Here is a 17,208-nt window from a genome sequence, read left to right as displayed (position 1 = left end):
ACTACTGACATCTGGCTCCGTGTTAGCGGGAAATATTTAGCTAAGCCATGAACCCGCATGCAAAAGTTATGAATTGGTTCGTGTCTGATCTATTCTGTACAAATTATTTTTATCTAGATCAAAAAATCCTATGGTTTTGACAGATCGGATCACTGCACATTTAAATCGGCCGTTTACGATTTTCGGGCATAAGTCAGAATTAAGTGTCATGTCGGTTTGTCGGTGGTTGAACTGCAGCGCTGGAAAAAAACACGCACACTACCATATATGCATGTACGGACCCACATCACTGAGCGGACGGTGCAGCGTAAATCAATCATTCAGCTTCGGCAGCATCCGATGGCGTTTGCATTCGCCGGCGTTGACAAATACCTTCGCATGTTATAAATAGGAAAGTAATTATTAAGCTCAAATGTTGGGAAATCGACAATCACGTGCCCCGAAGTTTCTCCAAGTTACCCTCGAAGCTACCATACACCGGGCAGAGTGGTGACCTTGTGTATCCGAAACGATGCAGGTACTTCATTGCGTCAGGTGGAAATTAAATTTTAATCTTCGGTAAAATTTAAAAAAATCTGTGAAAAATTCAATGTTGAGAAAATGTGTTACGAAAACTTACAGACTAACTTCTGTTAACCCCGTGTAATAATGAAAAATAAAATTTGTCGATTTTATCCAATCTTTACGAATAACAGTCATTTGAATTTTAACCGAGTCAGTAATCCAAAAATCCAGTAAAAATACTGACTCCTGTAAAAAATCTAAGTGGGTATACAGAAGCAGCGGAACTGCACACTTCTGCTTCGAAACAGCACCGCAGCTGAGCTGCGAGTGCTATGAAATAAAAAGGACATCGACTTATTACCACTACCTACTTCTCTCCCTTCCGCTCTCAGAATTCGCCGATTCGATGTATCTCGTTGTGCTTTCTGCTGAGCTGAGACTGAGCAATTCGATACCGCGAAACATCTCCGCAGTTATGTTTTCTTTCGGCGCAGGAGATGTGCGGTAATCGAAAGTTAAGAATGTAGCTCAACATTTACAATAACATTCTACCAAACTTTCATGTGCATAGTCCACTGCAACAGCCGAACGTACGAACGAATAGGGTGACCATAGCGCATTTTAAGAAAACGTCACAAGTTTTTATGGCTGTTTTAAATCAATAATTACGTAGAAACCATAAAGCCTACAAGGTTACTACCAAAGGCACAAATCTAGGGAACTGCATGGAGAATATTTTGTAGAACAACTAAATTAACAGTAATGAAAAAACTTAAAAAAACACTAAAATGTATGAAATTTCACCAGTTTTTTTGGTACTTTCAACATACTTTTCAATTTTAATGTATGATAATTAACTTTAATCGAGTTCTTTTTCAAAGAGCATTCATAGCTAAGACTTTAATATTTCATTTGGTATGTTGAAATCAGAAAACCACATTATGATTAATAAAATATAGCTAACCAAAGTTGGCAATACAAAAAAACATAAAATGTTGAATAACTCACTTAGCAGTCATTTCCGACCCTATGTTTCATGGGGATTTTTTCATAACTTTAGGAGCTCCATCTACCCTGAAAATATGTAAAACCCGGAACCAAACACCCTGTATATTTAATAACCCGTAATAGCATGCGTGGTGGGATTCTCGGCATTTGGAACCCAATGAGGAAAATTGATACCTTTTTGACCTCTATTACACCTACATGGCTGACTGGTTGATGGTTATGAGAAATAAATATTGAATTCATGTATGAAAAGATTTACAAAAATTCCAATAGATCACATACTAGAGTGTGTTTGCCTGTCGTTGATACGCTCATCAACAGCAGCCGTGGAACCAACCAACAACGAAATCAGTACACCCCAGATGGCATGGGATCGAAACTAGAAGTTATGCAGATAAAAAATCACAAATAAAATCAGCAGTTGTGTATCGATATTTTGATTTTACAACAGAAATCGATATTTTGATCTGGCAACACAATCGATATTTTAACATTGGTAACGATTGTTAGCAATATTTTGAGAAAGATCTTTATAAACGATTCACGATTAGACTTTTAGCATCTTTACAATTATTCATGAAATGGTGACGATCGCTATCGATTTTTCTTAAAGAAAATTAACGAAATGGTTGGTCGGGATGTTATAGGGAGCTGCACCATAGAGGTAACTCTAAGACTAGTAGGTCTCGAAGAAACGTGCTCAACTTTTTGGCTCAGCTCTGGTACTATCTTCGGTCCCAAGCTAATCGATTCCCCCCTCGAAACAAAGGAAAATCCACTAACCCCTCATTTTATCTGTTAAACTTTCATAGCGAATCAAAACAGAGTGTAGTACTAGAATTTTGACTAAAATGGGGTACGTTAATCGATTTGCTTGGGAGCAATAGGCTAGTCAAGTAGTGAGCCAATTTAAAATCGTTAGTTTCGTATTGATTGTTGCTGCACCGTCGGGTTAACCTCACTTTTTGACATCTTGCAGTGGTTTGTTTCCATGGACTTAAAAAAAAATAAAAAAATATTAAATGTTTTTTTTCAGATTTTTTGGAAAGGAATATTTTTCAAACGAACATAGTCGGATATCATATCTTTTATTTTTTTCTATTTAAAACCTCAAATCCACTTGAATTGACTAACAAGCAAAGGTAAACAAACCACCACTGGATGTCAAACAGATGTATGCGGGTTCATCGTGTTCAATCGTGACCTCAGCGTGCAGCATCCTAGCTGAGCTTTGAGTGTGTATCTACACGGCGAATGAGAACGACTCAAATTTGAGTTTAGTTCACTCATAATCGCCAAAAGTGCAGGAACGCAGCGATGAGTAAAATTTGTCCCATGGTTTCCTGTGGAAAACCTAAAAAATCTGCCGGAAAATGAGGAAATTGACGAAAATTTTATTCAGTCTAGGAATAGTACCAATAGACTGAGTGAATCCAATCTTTACTTTTCTCAAATTCGGGAATTTTCCCCTGGAAAAACCTGGGAAAACATGAGGCAAATTAACTCATCGCTGAGTTCCTGCACTTTTGGCGATTATGAGTGAACTAAACTCAAATTTGAGTCGTTCTCATTCGCCGTGTAGATGTATGTCCTTTAAATTCCGTTATAATTGCTTATCTTTTGACAGATACGCGTATTTCATCTACTACTTGCAGACATCAGTGCAAAGTACTTAACACCACACCACACCATACTTCCCAAGTAACAATTTTGGTTTTATGAGGGTTCTGTAGACCATGATTTGGACTTATAGCATGCATTAAAACCACTATAAAACTTGCAATGTTACTTGGGTTGGCACTGATGATGTCTGCAAGTAGTAGACGAAATACGCGTATCTGTCGAAAGATAAGCAATTATAACGGAATTTAAAGGAAATAAACCAACCCACTCAAAGCTCTTCATAAAGGGATTCCGTTAAGAGGTGCGACAAATTTAAAGGATCCTATAGCTATAAACCACCTATACTAGTTACTTAGACTGAAACCAAAATCTACCTATCGAACTGTCAAACCGTCTACCTATCGATCATAGTACATTCATAAAATTCGACACATTTTTATAGGTGAATTTCCATGTAAAATTCCACATGATTTTCATGCGTCCACACATAAACAGAACCCACTCAGAAATACACATGAAATATGTGAGTCAAATGAATAGTATGTGTGGTTATACATGGATTTTATGTGTACACATGAGAACTATGTGTCCGACACATATATATCATTTGTATATCATATTGCAAAAATTCATGTGTGGGACACATACAAATATTCATTGAATTTTTATTAGTGTAGAGAAACTGACTCAGTTGCGTGGGAAGTATTGTTTGCACAAATCAGGATATCAGAGGAAACTCTTGTATTAGGAGAATGTGAAACGCGTCATCACCGGTCAACGAAGACAAGGAGTACTCAGACCCTCAGACAGTTGAATATACAGTTTTTTTTCCTTTGGTTTGTTTTTTTCCGTCGATCTTGTTTTCCGTGCTGAGCACCAATGCTACCGACGTGCCAGGAAGGCAGCTCCCACACCTGGACCCTACCTATCGACCCATCAACTCATGAACCGGGGACCAACGGCTTTACTTCCCATCCGAAGGAAGGCGTGATCAGAGATGTTATGTCTCAGAACATCCCGGCGGCGCTTACTGGGATTGAACCCAGGCCTACTGGGGTGAGAGGTAATCACGCTTACCACTACACCACCGGCGCCGTTAAATATACAGCTTCGCGCGGAAAGTATGCCCGGATTCGGTGTCCAACTTTCGTGATCGTCCATCGTGTAGTAACGACATAGATTCCCCGTTTTCGATGGTAGAATTCTCACTTGCACTCCTCTCATGTAACCGCTCAGCTCCAGGAATGGATAGACTCAAGTTCAGCTTGCTTAAAAATCTCCCAGACTTCGCGAAGAGCTCGGCGAAGAGACGCTTGTTGAACTTATTCAATAAATTTCTGGAGCACGACATTGTTCCAGATGATTGGAGGCAGGTAAGAGTTATCGCCATTCGAAGACCCGGTAAACCCGCGTCGGATTGTAACTCGTACCGTCCTATCGCGATGCTGTCCTGTATACGGAGATTGTTGGAGAAAATGATCCTTTTTCGTCTAGACAAATGGGTCGAGTCGAATGGTCTACTTTCAGATACGCTATTTGAATTTCGGAGAGGTAAAGGAACGAGCGACTGTCTTGCGTTGCTTTCAACTGAAATTCAACTGGCCTATGCGCAAAAACAGCAAATGGGTTCAGTTTTCTTGGACATTAAGGGTGCTTTTGATTCTGTTTGTATCGATGTCCTTTTGGATAAACTCCACGATAGTGGGCTTTCACTAATTATGAACAACTATTTGAGCAACTTGTTGTGTGAGAAATATATGAGCTTTTAGCAGTAGCGTTTGTACAGATAACGGTTATACGTGCGATAACTCATCCCACTGCGACCTAGCAAGAAGTACAGTCGACTTGTTTCGCGCTCCGGTATTTCGGAAGTTTTCTCGGTATTCGGTTGGTTTAAATTATCAGTTTTTTCTCGCTTAGTGATTACTGGCATAGTACCCGGCTAAACAATTATCTGAAAGTGAGTTTTTCTGAGAAGAAAGTGGTTTTCGGCGCCATCGGAAAGAAAATTGTTCACTTGCAATTGCATATTCGCAAACCAATTTGCGCTTCATCGGTGCGTGATCACGCATACCTGCACACAGATCATCGTCATCGAGTGTCAGCATCTGCCTCCGCATTTATACCGGTCATCCATCATCGTGTGTCCAGCTGAGTGCCGAGCCTAATACAAGCACACCACTACAAAGATCGCCCGCACACGCGCATCGAAGGTCACCCACGCTGCGCGTCGCTCCGCTGCTGCTGTGTAATCACTCGGTGGTAGTAGTATAGCAGATAAGTTTTTTTTTTCCTGTTTCTTTCTTTCTCTCGCCCATCAGTTAAATTTAATTTTGTGTTTCTGTGTTTGTAGTTTTTTTCTGTTTATTGTGTCTGTGTGGTTTTAAGCATCGTTTCAGTGGTAGAGCGTTTACCGCTCCCACTAGTACGGCAAAATGGACGTCTCGTCAGAAGACGATATGGACATTTTGTCGGAAGATGACACCAGTTTGCCACTCGATGGCAAGAAAAGACGAAAACGTCCTGTCATTCATGGTTCGTCTCAGAAAAGCCCCCGATCGCGAGCCTATCCAGATGACTCGACTGGGCCATGGGTTGTCTACTTTCAGCCCAAAAACAAACCTTTGAACTTGATGCAAATTTCCACTGATCTGACGAAGCGATACTCAGCCGTGACCGAAATCACGAAGGTTAGGCATAATAAACTTCGTGTTGTCGTTTCTAACCTGAAGCAGGCTAACGAGATTGCTGCCTCCCAGCTCTTTACGATTGAGTACAGGGTTTACATACCAGCTCGTGATGTGGAGATCGAAGGTGTGGTCACCGAAGCGAGTCTGACCCCCGAGATCTTGGAGAAGCAGGCGGTTGGCCGTTTCAAGAACCCCTTGCTCCCCCCGGTGAAGATACTGGATGTCCAAAAACTGGGCTCAGTATCTGTCAGCGAGGGTAAAAAGAGTTTTACCCCCACAGACTCGTTCCGTGTGACCTTTTCTGGTTCAGCCCTTCCTCACTACATCGAGCTGGGAAAACTTCGACTACCTGTGCGCTTGTTCGTTCCCCGGGTCATGAACTGCCAAAACTGTAAGCAGTTGGGACATACGGCGTCCCACTGTGGCAGCAAGGCACGCTGTTCCAAATGCGGGGAGAAGCACGAGGATGGCGCCTGCACAGTCACTGCACCAAAATGCGTGTACTGTAAGGGAACTCCTCATGGTCTCTCGTCATGCCCGGTGTACAAACAACGCGGGGAAAAACTAGAGCGCTCTCTTAAAGAACGTTCCAGGCGGTCTTTTGCAGAAATGCTTAAGACAGCCAAGCCATCGACCAACGAAACAAATCCCTTCGCTCTTTTGTCAGATGACGAGTCTGGCTCTGACTTGGCTGAGGAGGGAGTTTCTTTCAGTTTTCCGGAAGGTTCTGCCCGGAAACGAAAACGCATCCGTTCGCGGAAAGTTGCAGATCAAGAACCCCAAATCAGCTTGCCCAAATCAAGGAGTGGTGGAAAAAAGGAGACTTCTACTCCTCCTGGATTCCGCAGAACTGATTATACCCAGGATTTTCCACCTCTCCCGGGGACATCCAAAACCCCCGATGCCCCAATTTTCAGAACACAAGCCCCTTCTTCATCTGGGTTGTTCTCATTTGATAACATTGTGGACAGTATCCTCAATTACCTCGATATTTCTGATCCTCTGAAAAGCATTGTTCTGGCAATGCTTCCTACTGTGAAAACCCTCTTGAAGCAGTTGACATTGAAGTGGCCCCTCCTTGCAGCAATCATCTCCTTCGATGGATAATTTTCCAAACGAGGTCGGGGATTTGATCACTGTTCTACAGTGGAATTGTCGAAGTCTTATTCCTAAGATAGAATCGTTTAAGTTTTTGGTTCACAATAATGATTGTGATGCATTTGCTCTATGTGAAACTTGGCTCTCTTCAGATATCGATCTTCCTTTTCATGATTTTAACATTATTCGACTGGATCGTGAGGATTCGCGTGGAGGAGGAGTACTTTTGGGGATCAAAAAGTGCCATTCCTTCTATAGAGTGAATCTTCCACAATTTCCAGGTATTGAAGTTGTCGCATGTCAGGCTTTTGTTAAAGGCAAGAGCCTTTGTATTGCTTCTGTGTATATTCCTCCCCGAGTTTCGATTAGTCAAAAACAACTTTCAGATATCTGTTCAGTTCTTCCTACTCCACGGTTGATTATGGGAGATTTTAATTCCCACGGTACAGGCTGGGGGGAACTGTATGATGACAACCGTTCTACTTTGATATATGACCTCTGTGATAACTTCAATATGACAATTCTTAACAATGGAGAAGTAACACGTCTGGCTGGTCCATCCTCAAATGGAAGTAGATTAGACCTCACACTTTGCTCTAATTCATTATCGTTGGATTGCACGTGGAATGTGATCCAGGATCCCCACGGTAGTGATCACTTGCCGATCAAAATTTCGATTGCCAGTGGGTTCAATTCGTCGGAATCCGTTAACGTCGCGTACGACCTCACCCGTAATATCGATTGGACAACGTTCAAGACCGCGATAGATGAAGCCGTGTCGTCGGTAGAAGAGCTTCCACCGTTGGAGGAATATAACTTCCTCTCCAATCTGATCTTGGACAGCGCGCTTCGAGCTCAAACTCGGCCGGTTCCAGGAACGTCTTTTCGTAGGAAACCTCCTACCCCTTGGTGGGACCAGCAATGCACTGAGGTTTATCGTAAAAAGTCCGACGCGTTTAAGCTTTTCCGGAAACGCGGAACACCCGAGTATTTCGAAGCGTACTCGACTCTTGAACACGAACTCAAGAGCCTCATCAAAGCCAAGAAACGCGGATACTGGCGGCAATTCGTGGACGGTTTATCGCGCGAAACGTCGATGAATACGCTTTGGAACACGGCGCGAAGGATGCGTAACCGGTCTTCAAACAACGAGAGCGAGGAGTACTCGGATCGGTGGATTCTCAAGTTCGCGCGAAAAGTATGTCCTGATTCCGTGCCGGCACAGATGATTCCTCGCGAAACGACGAATTCGGTAGACGAGATCAGCCAGCCTTTTTCAATGCTAGAGCTCTCACTCGCGCTCCTTTCGTGTCGCAATTCGGCTCCGGGGGCTGATAGGATCAAGTTCGACTTGTTGAAGAACCTCCCAGACGTCGCTAAGAGGCGCATGTTGAACTTGTTTTGTCAGTTCCTGGAGTTTAATATTGTTCCAGATGATTGGAGGCGGGTGAGAGTTATAGCCATTAAAAAGCCTGGAAAACCCGCGTCAGATCACAACTCGTATCGTCCCATTGCGATGTTATCGTGCATTCGAAAATTGTTGGAGAAAATGATCCTTTTTCGCCTCGACAAATGGGTTGAGACGAACCACCTACTCTCAGATACTCAATTTGGTTTCCGTAGGGGTAAGGGAACGAACGACTGTCTCGCGTTGCTTTCCACAGAAATCCAGTTGGCTTTTGCTAAAAAAGAGCAAATGGCTTCTGTGTTCTTGGATATTAAGGGGGCTTTTGATTCAGTATCGGTTGAAGTCCTTTCAGACAAACTCCACGCTTGTGGCCTTTCCCCATTAATTAATAACTTTTTGTACAATTTGCTGTCAGAGAAACACATGAGCTTTTCTCATGGAAACTCTACAGCTTCTCGATTTAGTTACATGGGTCTCCCCCAGGGCTCATGTTTAAGCCCCCTTTTGTACAATTTCTATGTCAGAGAAATTGACAATTGTCTAAGTGACAACTGCACGTTGAGACAACTTGCAGATGATGGCGTAGTGTCTACGACAGGGCCCAAAGGGGTCAACCTGCAAGGACCCTTACAGGATACCTTAGACAATTTGTCTACTTGGGCTATCCAGCTAGGTATCGAATTCTCCACGGAGAAAACTGAGTTGGTCGTTTTTTCTAGGAAGCATAGCCCAGCACAACCAAAGCTTCAACTTTTGGGTAAACCGATCACTCATTCCATGTCTTTCAAATATCTTGGGGTCTGGTTCGATTCCAAATGCACCTGGAGATCCCACATTGAGTATCTGAGACGAAAATGCCAACAAAGGATCAATTTTCTCCGAACAATTACCGGAACGTGGTGGGGAGCTCATCCGCAAGATCTTCTAACGTTGTACCGGACAACGATTTTATCGGTTTTAGAGTACGGTAGTTTTTGCTTCCAGTCGGCGGCTAAAACTCACATCATCAAACTGGAACGTATCCAGTATCGTTGTCTTCGTATCGCGTTAGGATGCATGCACTCGACTCATACGATGAGTCTCGAAGTGTTGGCGGGCATGTTGCCACTATCGGATCGGTTTTCGGAATTGTCCCTCAGGCTCCTCACCCGTTGTGAAGTTATGAACCCACTGGTAATCGAAAACTTTGAGAAGCTTCTTGAGCTAAACCCTCAAACTCGTTTTATGTCATTGTACTACGTGTACATAACTCAGGATGTCAGCCCTTCACAGCATAATCCTCATCGTGTATGCTTCTCCGACTTCGGCAATTCAGTTAGTTTTGATTTATCCATGACGCGGGAGATTCGTGGGATCCCAGAACATCATCGTTCCATGATTGTTCCGTCAATTTACGCTGCAAAGTTTGGCCAAGTTGATTCCGCAAGATCGTTCTTCACAGATGGATCATTAATAGAGGCGTCCGCTGGTTTTGGTATTTTTAACGAATTTCATAGCGCCTCTCGAATGCTTCAAGCTCCTTGTTCCGTATATGTTGCTGAGCTGGCGGCAATACATTATACGCTAGAAACGATCGCCTCACTTGCACCAGATCATTATTTTATTTTTACGGATAGTCTCAGTTCTGTCGAGGCTATTCGATCCATGAGGCCGGTAAAGCACTCCTCGTATTTTCTCATGAAAATACGAGAGCTTCTGAGTGCTTTATCTTTAAGATCTTTTGTCATCACCTTTGCATGGGTCCCATCTCATTGCTCGATTCCGGGCAATGAGAAGGCGGACTCACTTGCTAAGGTGGGCGCTATGCAAGGCGATATTTACGATCGACAAATCGCCTACAATGAATTTTTCTTCATTTATCGTCAACAGTCGCTCGCCAGCTGGCAAAATAAATGGAGTGAAGGAAGTTTGGGACGATGGCTATTCTCGATCATCCCTAAGGTGTCGAAGAGTCCTTGGTTCAAGGGGTTGGATGTGGGTCGAGACTTCATTCGTCTGATGTCTCGCCTCATGTCCAATCACTATTCGTTAAACGCTCACTTGTTTCGTGTTGGGCTGGGAGACAGCAATCTCTGTGAATGTGGACAAGGTTACCAAGACGCCGATCACATCCTTTGGTCTTGTGCTGAGCATCGTGGAGTCAGATCTGAGCTATGCGATTCCCTTCGGGCTCGAGGTAGACAACCTAATGTTCCAGTTCGGGATATTTTGGCTAGACGTGATCTGGAGTTTATGAAACTCATATATGTTTACTTTAAGAATACTAACCTTAGATTGTAAGTTTGATTAACCTTGTGTTTAGTTTGTGTATTGTGCGTGTAGTTTTTTTTTTATGTTTGTCTTCAAGATGAATAGAAATAAGTTCATGTTTTAGGATTAATTAAATATTTGTATAATAAATCATATTTCAAACCTCCTTCTCCCTTTCCCCATCCAAAAAATTGTAAATCTCCACTAACCTCGAGACGACCGCGAGTAATCGGTTCAATTCCTTTAACTCTAGATTTAAGACATGAATCATGTATAATGCAAATGATAACTCGGCTCTGTAAAGTTTATTCGATTGAGCCTGTACAAATAAATTAATAAAAAAAAAAAAAAAAAAAATATATGAGCTTTTCTCATGGAAACTCAACAACTTCACGAATTAGTTACATGGGTCTGCCCCAGTTCTCATTTTTAAGCCCTTCTTTATAATTTTTATGTAAAAGACATTGATGGTTGTCTTGATGAAAATTGATCGCTAAGGCAGCTTGTAGATGACGGTGTTGTCAAGTCATTATATGGCCAACTGCACCGGACCTGCAAGGACCATTGCAAGATACCTCAGACAATTTGTCTACTTGGGCTATGAAGCTGTGTATCGAATTCTCTCCGGAGAAAACTGAGTTGGTTGTTTTTTTCTATGAAGCATCATCCTGCACAGTTACAGCTTCAGCTAATGGGTAAAACAATCACTCAACGTATTTCTTTTAAGTATTTAGGTGTCTGGTGCGATTCCAAATGCACAGGGGGAAAACATATTGCGTATCTGAAACAAAATGCCAGCAAAGGATTAATTTTTTTCGTACAATTACCGGAAGTTGGTGGGGAGCCCACCCGGAAGATATGATCAGGTTGTACTGAACAACCATCCTTTCGGTTTTAGATTAAGGCAGCTTTTGCTTCAAATTCGCAGCAAAAAGACACATCTTTAGCTGCAACGGATCCAATACCGTTGCCTTCGTATTGCGCTAGGCTGTATGCACTCGACTCATACGATGAGCCTCGAAGTACTCGCGGGTATTCTCCCACTGACAGATCGTTTTGCTGAGCTGTCTTTCCGGTTTCTCATCCGTTGTGATGTAATGAATCCTTTGGTGATAGAACACTTTGAGAAGCTGCTCGACCGAAATACTTAAACAAGATTCATGAGTTTGTACTATGAGTACATGACGCTTGATGTTGGTCCTTCTTCAATAATCTCCAATCGTGATTGCTTTCAAGCCTTCTATAATTCCTCTGTAAATTTTGATCTGACCATGATGCAAGGAGCCTCCCTTAGCTCAGTCGGTAAAGGCGCAGCTACAAAGAAAGACCATGCTGGAGGTGGCTGGGTTCGATTCTTGCTCCGGTCTAGGAATTTTTCGGGTTAGAAAATTTCTCGACTCCCCTGGGCATAGAAGTATGATTGGACTTGCCACACAATCATATCAATGCAAAAATGGTACAGGCATCAAAAGTTCTCAATTAATAACTGTGGAAGTGCATCTAGAACACAAAGTTGAGGGCACGCAATAAGCTAATATGCGATATGCAATAAACTTGAAATGCGAAAAAGAAGAAGAAGAAGAAGGAGAAGAAATAGAATGATGCAAGAAATCCATGGAATACCAGATCATCATCGGTCGATGGTTGTTCCCTCAATATTTGCAATCAAGTACCACCATGTAAGTAACTTTAATTTTTTTTCACAGATGGGTCAACCATGAATGCTTCCACTGGATTTGGTGTATTTAATCAATTTCATATCGCCTCCTACAAACTGCAAAAACCATGCTCCGTATACGTTGCGGAACTCGCAGCCATACTTTACGCAGTAGAGCGAATTGCCTCACTACCTTCTGACCATTATTTCATTTTTACGGATAGTCTTAGCTCATTGGAGGCTATTCGTTCAATGAGGCCGATGAAGCACTCCTCGTATTTCCTGCCAGAAATACGATCTCAACTGACTGCTCTATCCAACTGCTCCTATACTATTACCTTAGCTTGGGTCCCATCTCATTGCTCAATTCCGGGTAATGAGAAAGCGGACTCGTTGGCTAAGGTGGGCGCTATGGAAGGCGATATTTTTGAGCGACAAATTGCCTTCAACGATTTTTTTCTCCAGTGCTCGTCAGCCAGTCCTCATCAGTTGGTAACAAAAATGGAATGATGGTGATTTGGGAAGATGGTTACATTCTATTCTCCCACAGGTGTCGAATAAACCGTGGTTTAAAGGGTTGGACATAAGCCGTGACTTTATACGCGTTATGTCAAGGCTTATGTCCAATCACTGTTCGTTAAACTCGCACTTTTATCGAATTGGGCTCTCAGGCAGCAATTTATCGAGCATGTAGTTTGGTCATGTACCCTACACCGTGTTGTCAGATCTGAGTTATCCACATCCCTCAGGGCCCGAGGAAAACAACCCGCGATACCCGTTAGGCTAGCCGAGATTTCGACTATTTGAATTTAATCTATATGTTTTTAAAACAGATAGATCTGAGGATTTAGTAGTTAGTGTTATCTTGTGTTCTCCCAAGTTGTTAGCTGCCTATCGGTGTACCCTAGACTGACGCAAAATTTGAAATTTTCGGTCCACAATGCTCAAACGGTTTGAAATCAGGTCCTGATTAGCCTCTCAAAATATAAACTCATTTGGTAAGAAACTGACTTGGCACAAACTATTCGAAGTTTATATGGAAACTACTATGGGAAAACCAAACTTTTCGTTCATTGTCTTCTAACCATTTTCCATATTGCTTTTTCGAAAATGTCTATAACTATTCTTAGCTACAACTTTGCGGAATATCGTTTTTCAGCCAAATGTCAAATTAAATTGTTATTAATTGTTTAAGAGATTGATAATCTTATGGCATGATCAAGCAGCTGTTCTGCAATGTGACTTCGCATCAGAAACACCAATGTTGCCTGCTGAACAGTTGAATGAGCACAATCATAAGACATCAGTGACTTGAATCATTAATAACTTTTGTTCCTTACATTTGATTGAAAAGTGGTTTTCAACAAAGTTGTAGCTCAGATTTTTGCTACAATCACTAATATCATTTTCAAAAGCATAGTGATGTGGTGAATTGTTAGATAGATATGAACAAAAACATAAGATTTCCCATAGTAATTCCCATATAAACTTGAAATGGTTTGTGCCATGTCAGTTTCTTACTAAAGTAGTTCAAATTTTGGGAGGCTAAGCAACCGTTTAAGCACTGTGGAGCAAAAATTTCAAATTTTGCATCAGTCTACTGTACCCCATGTTTGTCTTTTTTCATCAGTATGTCGCTTAGTTCGAGATCAAGAGCACATTGCTCTCCAAACCTTGTGTTCTCAATCCCTAACCCCTAACCCCAACCTCGAGATAGTCGCGAGTAATCGACCCCCGCTTTACTAACGTTAGTTTTAAGTAATTTTGTTATCTAAACAATGAATATCGGCTCCGCAAAGCTACAGCAAATAAGCCTGGAAAAATAAACACATTATTAAAAAAAAAAAACTCTTCTATTGTCAACTCTGACCTATACCATTTAGCTGGTAATATAATCCAAAATATAATAAAGAAGAAGACACAAAACCAGACTAATGTAACAAACCTTTCCCGACTACTCTCTAGTAGTAGCCCTGCGGATGTGATCGTGTCTCAGACACAAGTCTAAAGTTATAGATTATGTTTTGCAAAATTATACAAAAGCTTTTCTTCACTTAATCTCTCTTCATTGGTAATTATATTTTGTAGATAAACTCAAATGAAATAAGAATCTTACGATCACGTCTCGCCAATCATTGTAAAAACGCAAGACGCAATCGCAAAGAAAGTTGTTTTCTGTTGTCATGTTGTTACGTTTACTGATAAGAAAGACATTGCTAATGGTCGCGGTATAGTTATAGACGGAAAGTACCCCTACATATCTATATGAGCGTATACGTATATACGTATATACGTAGGAAAACTTATAAAACGATTGCTTGTCGAATTTGCCATGCGGTTTGGGTTATCTCGCCAGTTTATTAGGCACACATGCGGGTAAACACCCGCTCGGCTGTTCGCTAGCCTACCGCTCTATGTTACGAAATCGAAAGTATAGATACGAGTCAAAACAAAATAAGGGGCTCGACTTTTTGACATCTGCGCCAACCTATTGCTATACTCAAGGCTTACAACGCTTACAACCGACTAATACAGTTCCATGTTACACCGATGTATAGTCACTATATTCATAGTCTGGCGGAGACAATGATGAGTGCAAATTCGACCTCCCTAATCAACGGGTACCGTACCCTAACGATATCGGAGATGGTACAACCATACCACATACAGTTGTGAAGATATTCCGAATTTGTGGTTAGGCGCTTCTTGTTTATGCGGACTAACTTTTGTTTAGATCAAAAATTACGTAGTGGTAGTTTATCAATGGGTTTCTGAATGCTGTTTTTACGTTTTTCATGGAGAGCATCGACGCGGCTAATGGTTAGATGATAAATAATATACTTTTTAATAGATGTTTTACTAGACTGACCCACAAAAATAAAAGTTCTAAATTTCCACCACGGGCCAACCCCTATAGATTTGTTCCAGAAAACCATTATCCGAAAGTTTCAGCTCAATTGGGTTCTTTAAGGGTATTGAGGTAAATGCATATTCGTAATCTGCATTAAAAATGGATCCCAAACCCAAAATTTCATCAATTTTGGTACACTGGAACTATTTTAAATAAGAACGATTACATTCGCAAAAATCACCTTATTAGCGCCCCTCGGTGTCACTTTGTATGGGAGCGAGCTGTCAGTTTGTCAGTTTAGTGTCAAACAGTGAAGTTATTATTTTGCTTTAAATCTGGATTTAAAAATCGAGATGAAAGTGTGTGGGTTCGAAAAAAATATCGCTGTGCTCAGAAAACGAAGCTTTTCAGATGATATATAAAAACTGATATATTTTTCAAAATTAAAGAACCCAATTGGTTCTAAGATGAGTTGGTGCTTTTAGTTTGAATTTTGTATGGGGAATTTGGACTTCGCTGAATGCATGCAAACGATTCTTTATGCTTTCAGCTTCAATTTGACTACATTTTTACCACTGAGAAAAAGCAATCTAGCAAGGTTTTCTTGAAATGAAACACACGCACTACAAATTGTAGCTGATTTCGAGTTGCCGATAATAGAACAGCAGATTTACATGCAGTTCAAATGGAACGGTTGCCGAAGAAAAACTGGTTGCCGACAATACTCGCTCTCACTAGAGAAGATTGGAGCTTTGTAAAAGCGTTTCAAAACAGTTTTTGACAATTCTTTCGACTGAAATTGTTAGAGCAGCTGGCAGCAATAGATTGTAAACAAACCAATACTGCATATGTGTGCGTTCCTTAGAGAAAAAGGCTATAGAAAGAAGGTCGCTGCTTAGGTTGCCGAGAATACGTAAATTCCCCTATATCAATTAAACCAAAAGCGCCAGCCCGTGTAACGTCAAAAAGAGCTGAAACACTCAGAGAGTGGTTATCGCACCAAAAGACACGAGCATGGAAACATTTATTTTTAGTGGTAATCTAGTTGATTCGTTGCATAAGCTGCCTGTATTTTGTTGCAATATACGAGCAGAATTCACATAATTAATTAATATTTCCATAATACAAACTTGAATCGTGATGCTGTCTTCAGCAATGTTGTTTTTTTTACAATTTAATCGAGGATGCTGACCCAGCTCTATGCACGAAAGAGTGAAGGAATATTATTTCAAAAAAATTTTCCACATAAATTTTATATCAAAAGCGCCAGCTCGTGTTACATCGGAATGAGCTAAAATTTTTAGAGAGTGGTTTTTTCACCTAATGGCACAAAGCCGTTGAAAAAAATGATAAAAAGTTGGAAGGGTTGTATACTAGATACGACCGCAGGGTTGGCGTTGGATAACGTCTGTTATGTGTTGTTCTTAATTGTGTATATTATATTTTAGGAATATTCCTTAATAACTCTTTTGCGAAAGTTTGGTGGCCCTGAAAAGGGCCGTTTTGTGGGGCTGATGTTGTTGACAATGATGGAACGGGCGGCCTTGTTGGACGCTTATATAGTAGAACAGAAAATATCAGAGGTGTCAGATACTCGCATACGTACGTTAAACTCTTTCTTGATAATGTTGTGGCCCTGAAAAGGGCCATTTTTCCAACGCGCTCGGCGTAGTTGCCCTTGCGGAGCAGACGGTGAATACGACCGACTGAGAACTGCAGCAGCTGGGCATTCCATGACGGCGGCCCAGTATACCGGAGCACTGGCACCAACGCACTCGGCGTAGTTGCCCTTTCGCCACCAGGCTCTGCTGCCGCTGCTCTGCTTCCGCTGCTCTGGTACTGCTGCTCTGCTGCTCTGCTGCTGGGTCGACGATCGGATAGACAATGATGGAACGGGCGACCTTGTTGGACGCTTATATAGTAGAACAGAAAATATCAGAGGTGTCAGATACTCGTATCTGATGCCTCGGTTGGAGAAAGTATAAGAATATAAAAAAATCAATCGATTTTCACCATCTTAAGACAATGGTTTACTTTTAACAATTTTTCAATAGTTAACAGAATGAAATCAATAGTTTTGAAACATTCAGCAAATTGCTAGAAATATTTCCAATCGATT

At 41.4% G+C, this 17,208-nt stretch overlaps 1 protein-coding gene across 1 annotated transcript in view; it reads right to left on the bottom strand.

The window, feature by feature from the left end:
- Positions 1-17,208, bottom strand: part of LOC135701513 (THAP domain-containing protein 1-like) — a 278,412-nt gene that overhangs the window by 8,685 nt on the left and 252,519 nt on the right. The window lies entirely within an intron of this gene.

Source organism: Ochlerotatus camptorhynchus, unplaced genomic scaffold (genome assembly GCF_037179485.1).
Source record: "Ochlerotatus camptorhynchus isolate MF236.1 unplaced genomic scaffold, CSIRO-AGI_Acam_v1.1 ptg000165l, whole genome shotgun sequence".
NCBI lineage: Eukaryota > Metazoa > Arthropoda > Insecta > Diptera > Culicidae > Ochlerotatus > Ochlerotatus camptorhynchus.
This window is presented reverse-complemented; position numbering and strand designations above follow the sequence as displayed.